The 6,797-nt window shown below is 55.8% G+C and overlaps 1 long non-coding RNA gene across 1 annotated transcript; it reads right to left on the bottom strand.

Moving 5' to 3' along the window:
- Positions 1-827: 827 nt before the first annotated feature.
- On the bottom strand, positions 828-1,242 carry LOC121108432. The gene is made up of 3 exons (XR_005842939.1): positions 1,186-1,242; positions 984-1,085; positions 828-887 (listed from the first exon to the last, which is right to left on the bottom strand). It is a non-coding gene; the product is annotated as an uncharacterized LOC121108432 (long non-coding RNA).
- Positions 1,243-6,797: the final 5,555 nt, after the last annotated feature.

Below are 6,797 nucleotides of genomic sequence, written 5' to 3'. Positions count from 1 at the left end.
AGCCTTCGCGAGGAAAACTACGAGCCTTCATCATCACGACCTACTACACACGGGCAAGGAGGGGAGGGACTGTATGCTAATGGGCTCTCGGGAGTGTAATGAATATGTATCCGAATTCCTGTCAACTACTGATAATGTATTAGTTTGACCTATATCTATAGCACAATTTCTTCCAACAGTGTGCAAGTTAGGTGGAACGATCCCCCTTGCACAATAGTGTATGCGTGTCACCAAGAAACACATACCTGCTCTATATCGTTACTGGCTATAGAGTCTGATTTCCACGTCAGTTGAGCTGAGAAGGCGGGAGGGGGCCTCACATCACACCAGAAGTATCCATTTCAGTTGCAGCTCCATGGAGAGAACAACACCAACTAACAGGCCTGAATGAATTCGCTCACAGGATGAACAACGAGTTTGTTCTTCATTAAAAAGCACACAGAGATTCCTAAACCAAAAAGAGAATGGCTGCACTTCAGATTGGCCAAACAGGTTCCTGTTCCTACGCCTCATCCTCTTACCCCAACTTGCCTCCCCTTATCCCCTTCCCCTACTCCTCTGTGATGCCCACTGGCTTCAAGTCAGGTCGCAAACACATAGGACTCCTTCCACACAACTCCAGCACAAAGGATGTCACACTTGTTCCATACACTCAAACGGACCAAGCAGTGCTATCACACTCAACACATGCAGAAGCAGCCAAACCCTGAGCACGTACGTCCCCTCCTGCACTACTGGAGCCCACAGCTCACCTTCACGCCTCCGGGGATTTCTGCTCTTTTACACTGACGCAGCCTCGCTACAGCTCCATGGCTGTCACACAAGGCCTGCAGGACCTCTTGCTCCGCAAACCCCGTCTGCAGGCATTGCTTCATGAGGTTCACCACCTGCCCTCCCGAGCAAAAACAAGCACTGAGAACGACAGCAAAGCACACTGGATTCCACCTGGCCTGGTCTCCAAGCCTCAGTCCTGACAGGCATACCCTGCTACGCAGACTCATCCCCAGAGCCTGACTGGACAGCAGCACATGCATCATTCTTCAAACGCCCCAGCCCAGCAGCAAGGGAACAAAGCGTTGCGACAGCTGAAACAAAAATGCTTGGGGACATTCCTGCTAGCACTGAACGTGAACAAATCTACCACTGAGCAACAGGACATGGGACAAACAGCAGAAAACAACCAACCTGCACAACTAACTCGTTGCCGGTTGGTCCAGATGTCTGTATGCTCCCTCCCACGGCCCAGGCCAAGCTTGCTGAGCTGCTCCTCCTTTGTGCAGGACGACAACGGTGCCCATGGCATGTGGTGGCTATGCACAGCATGCCTTTTACTTGCTTTTCCTCTCTCCGTCCTCCATCACCAAACAGCACCTCCATCTCTCCTGGCTAAAAAATCACTTGGGTAAAAAAAGGACTGGCAACCTTACTTTTAAAATTACAACTTGATGCTTTAAAGCAGAAGCTCACCCAGCAAGGACACCTACCTTAGACAATATCCACCTACAGGGAAAAGTTATTCCTCTGTGTCTGCACACTCGGCACACATTTTCAGCTGCAGTAGTCAGTCCAGTTCTCAGCACAGCTTTACCATCCACAGAAAGCCAGTGCTCAGCCGCCATCTTTTCCTCTCTTCTGAAACACTCTACTGCTGCCAAGAAGCAAGCACACAATCACAGAACTGTAGGGGCTGGGAGGCACCTCTGGAGATCATGGAGCCCTTCCCCCCCGCCCCCCGCAAGACAGGCTCCATACAGCAGGCTGTACTGTAGGCATCCAGCTGGGTTTGGAGGATCTCCAGAGAAGGACAATCCACAACCTCCCTGGGCAGCCTGACTATATACCCCCCTGCCCAGAACCTCCCCACAGCCACCTATAGCCACAAATCCTCCGATGGCTCACCACAGCCCCAGATCCCCCCTAGAGTCCCCCTCAGCTCCTTATAGACCCATACGCCTTTACAGTCCCTGCCACAGCCCCCGACAGTAGCCCTATATCCCCCTATAGCCTCCCCGCAGCTCCCAGTACCAACAGGCCCACCTTAGCCCCGGTTCCGGGGGTATGCAAACGCTCTGGGGGCACCGGGAGCAGCGCTGGAGGGTTGGGGGGGGCTGGCGGGGCCCCACAGCAAGGATGCTGGCAGCAGCACTCTGGCGCTGGGGGACGCGGGCCTGTCCCAAACCCATGGCCCATCCCACAGCCCTCATCCCAATCCCACAACCCCACGGTAGTTCCACGGGGGGGGGGAGGGCAGTGTGCTTGGGGGGCCGCGCAGGGCCCCTCTCCCTCTCCCGCTCCCGTTCTCCCGCACACCTCCGGCGGAGCTGTCCTCAGCACTCGCTCCCGTTGTGCCGCGGCTTCCGGCTCGCTGCTGCCCGGACAGCTCCGGCTGACGCCGCGCTCTTCCTGCGGGGCGGCCCGGGCGGGCGGAGCGGCGCTTCGCTGACGAGAGCCGCGCCTGACACTGCCGGCTCCCAACGGCCGCTCCCGCGCACGGCGGCTCAGCCAATGGGAGCGGGCGGAGCTGCCGCTGAGCAATGAGACGCCGGGGGAGGGACAGAGCTGCCGCTGACCAATGAGACGCAGGGGGAGGGACGGGCAGATGCTGCTCACGGGGAGCTCCTCCTGCCGCTGCTGGATGCTGATGCTGACAGGGCTGCAGATGCTCTGCAGGGCCAGCTCGTAGCTGGGAGCCAGGAAGTGACACGGCGGGAGGAGAGAGCCATTGGGAACAGCCGAGGCATCCAAGAGCATCCAAAAGCCCTCACTCAAAAGCATCACAAAGCCACAGCCAGCAAGCTGGCCATGATCATGAGCAGCATCCCGGATGCTGGAGATTCTTTGCTACCATACACTACGGGAGCACAGCTCTTGCTGCAGGCATCCCACAGCCAGACAAAATGGGAACAAACCCGCAGCTCTGCTGCACGCACAGCCCACAGCCATAGCCTTGCAACATGAGCTGCCTTGCTGTTGCTTGCATCCATCCCAATACCTGGGAATGAAGACTCAGAAGGCAGTCAAGGCGTTGATCCAGCACCAGCATGCTTTTATTCCTTAACAGCCAGGAGGGCTTTTTGGTGAGAGGGTCCGGTGTACACATGGGACTCATCCTCTCTGGTGAAGGAGAGAGGAGCTCAGAGCTCGTGCTGCTGCCCCGGTGCCTGGGACTGGAGCTCTGATTCTACGGCCCCCTCCACCAGGCTTGGCTCCTCCTGGCTGACGCTGACCTGCTCCTGCATGGAGCTGCTGCTGTCGGGGCACTCGGGCTGTGCTTGGGCTGGGCTGCACTGCAATGGTGCCCCGTCACAGTCCAGCTCGGTTTCCGTTGTTTCTGGCAGGCTCAGGTCAGCGTCTTCTGCACAGCTGGGAGAGATGAGGGCTTCCACTTGGATGAGCACCTTCATTCCATCACTGGTGTTATACGGAAGGCTCTCATCCGAGCTGCAGCGATTTGTGCTTCCTAGCAGCTCTCCATACATGGAAGCACACAGTGAACCATCGCTATACGCTCTGGCTCTTCTGCGTGGACGAGGGCTCGGTTCACCTAGGAAGGAGTAGATACACAGGCAAACAGTTAGTGGCAAACTTGCACAAGCTGAATGATGAGAGTGGTTCTTGAGATTTGCTTCTGCAGTGGCAGCAGGACAAAGGAAATAGGACAATAGCAACAGTAGGAGCACTGTCCTGAAAGGAACTGTTGCGCTTTTGTTGTTTGTCTTTCTCTTTTGTGTGGACTCCAAGCATGAATTCCATGGCGCTGACAAGCAGGGTTTTGACAGCTGGATGTGCACCCTTACCTGCCAGGACCACCACCTCTGTTTCCGAGGGCTCCCTGGCATCGCGCTGCAGTTGGCGTTTGCCCACAGAGGATGGTTTTCTGGGCCTGAAACAGGAACACCAACTGCATGCTGGGGATTCCTTCACCCTGCTGGGTGGACTTGGTCTGGAGGGAGAAAAGAGGGAGCGGTGTGAGTCGTGCATGGTGCAGGGTGAGGGAAGAGCTGCCCTGAGCTCTTGCCAACACTTGCTTGTTCCTAGCACTGCCTGGTTCCTGCTGAAACACAACTTTGAAGCTCGCTCTGATTCACACAGTTGAGGTTCCATTCCTAGAGCTCAGCCCTGGAGTCTTGCTGGCTACATTCCCCTCAGCCATGCCAACCCAGATGCAGAGCATGCCTGTTAGTTGAACCTCAGAGTCCAAAGGGAGGGGACATTCAGTACACCACCACACCCCCCATTGGCGTCACGTACTTTCTGCAAGTTTTTGCTCTTGCAATAGTGGAGAAAAACCCACAAAAGCCCACCCAAGCAAGTCTGATAGGAAGCTTCTGGAAAAGAAAGTCCTCTTTACCTTTCAGATGGAAAGTGGATGACTGTGTGGAAATTCCCCCGCGCAGCTGCGGGGCCTTCTTCCACTTGCATGTCCCTGCTCTCTGTCACAGCGGCAGAGCTGCTGTGGCCTCCCCTCTGTGCCTGTGCCTCCTCCACGGTGAGCAGCTTGGTGGCCGGAAAAAGACACCCGCACAGACTCGGGCCCTGATGGAGAACTGCGCCCTGGAAGGGAAGACCACAGCTAAGAGGGAGGATCAGAAAGCAGCAGCACAGCCATCACAGTTCTGGGGGAGGTGCCGCACATCTCTCAGCCTTGCTTTTCTGGTCAAGTGAAAGAAGAGGAGCTCAAAACCCTTTCATCAAGCTTCACCTGCACGCAAAACATCACCATGACAGGGACGGTTTTCTCCTTCTTAAGTTTGGGCTTGGACATTCTCCGCATCCAGCCACAGACGATGCCATATTCTCATCTAAGCCCACAAGTCTGCTGGCCCCTCGATAGCAAAAGCGTATCTCAACAATCCTGGAGAAGGCCTGCATTTGATCAAGGTGTCTCATCAAGACAAAGCTCATGCAGGAAGACGCTCACCTGCTCCATCTCCGATGCCTGACGTGGAGCCGGAGCAGAAGAGGACGTCGGTGTGGTTGATCAGGAATTCTACCACGTCCGACTGCCTCTGCAGTTCCTCGCAGGCAGCTCTTCCGCTGGCGCAGGCAGCCTCGTTCTGCTGGGATCTGTAGAAAAGGCAGATTGGAGAAGTCATTGACCCGAGATCGTTTCCCCACGTTTGGGCATTTGGGCAGCCAAAGGCTGTCCAATTGGGCTCTGGAGTCTTCCGCAGTGGGCAAGCACTGATGCCACTGAAGACATTCTCCTGGGTGATCAAGGACACACCAGCCCCATCTGACAAAAACCAAGAGAGCACAAATTGTCCTCCTCTCCAAAGTGTGCCCGTGGGAGAACAGATCTAAGCCTTGTGCTGAGGCGGAAAAAGAAGTTTACCTGAAGAGGTTGGGAGCCCATACAATCGCTAAGTTCTTAGCGGGCATGTTTGTGATGGAGCAGCTCCCAGCCAGACAAGCCAAGTGTCTCAGCAGGTATTCCAGTGTCCTGGAAAGCAAGAGCCAAACCTTCAGCACCACTGAGCACGCCGTGCTCACATTCAACAAACAAACCTCAAGACACGCCAGTTCTTGCTCTTGTTATGGAATAGCAAGTAGATCAAGCTTTCCCAAGTGCCACGCTGCAGCACCAAGACCCAGCACAGTACAGCCGCAGCCATCAGCTGCACCAGCCGTGCCCCCATGCCCAGGAGCTGACCCAATCCATTCACCCCACGCAGACATCAACCACTTCAACACACACAGGCATCACGTTGCCAGCGTGACACAAAGCCTGCCATCGCGTCATCGCCTTCTGAAATGCAGCAGGGCGGAGCTCCCCAGACTGAGGGCAGCAGTTTTCTGACCTGTAGTGAGGCGCGGGCAGCAGCTGGATGACCTCCTGCATTCTGACCAACCGCTCCTCATCTGTACCGGCACAAACAGCATCCTGGAAGAAAGCAGAAAGGTATTGAGACACACATCATGCGAGTCAAGCGCATGGGGCTAACAGAAAAAGGGCCTCAGAGCTGCAGAGGGCACTGCTGCTCCCATCTCCCACATTTCCAATGCAGGATGCACACACCAGGTGTTACGGTGCTCGCGGTGTGCAGGAAGCAGGAGCTGCTTGTTGTACAGAGACACCCACTGCATGTCCATCAAAACCCCAACTTCAACAGAAAAAAGACCAAAAAAAGGTGCGCAGGCGTGTGTGTGTATGGGACAGGCCACGAAGAGGGACATGAAGGCCATTGCCTTGTGCTTACCGAGAACTTGCCATGCAGCTGCTCGCTCAGCAGAGGGCTCGGCAGCTCCCTGAAGTACATCTTGCACAGGGAGCTCACGCTGTGAATGTCCCGGACGGTGAGCTCCGGAATCTGCTCCGACTCAAAGTCATGGCTGGAGAGAAGGACACAAGAACAGAGGGCTTGGAGAAAGACGAAAACAACTCCAAAGCAAGACAACATACAGTCCAGAAGCACTCTTACCGCAGCTTCTGGATCTTGGACGCCACGCCGGACAGGCGGTAGATCCCCTGCACCACGCCGTGCTGCTCGATGAACTCAGCGCAGCTCTGCACGACCTGGGGGACTACAGAACAAGGGCCAGCGCTTAGCTGAGCTCCTGATTCAAGTCCTGCTTCAGCCGCTGCCCCTGTCACATCCCATCCACTAAGCCCAGCCGGGCTACTGCTTGCCTCCTCCTTAGAGGATAAAGAAGGCTGTCGCAGACGTCGCCGGCAGGCAGGAGCCGGGGACAAAACTGGACACGGACGTGTTCTTGGCTTTCAAGAAATGCCAGGACCTGCCAAGCAGCCTGCAGAAAGTAATTCTGGGGAAGCCAGAGACACTGCCACAAGTCCC

Source organism: Gallus gallus, chromosome Z (assembly GCF_016699485.2).
Source record: "Gallus gallus isolate bGalGal1 chromosome Z, bGalGal1.mat.broiler.GRCg7b, whole genome shotgun sequence".
NCBI classification, from domain to species: Eukaryota; Metazoa; Chordata; class Aves; order Galliformes; family Phasianidae; genus Gallus; species Gallus gallus.
The sequence above is the reverse complement of the archived record's forward strand: the minus strand, read 5'-3'. Positions and strand labels throughout refer to the sequence as shown.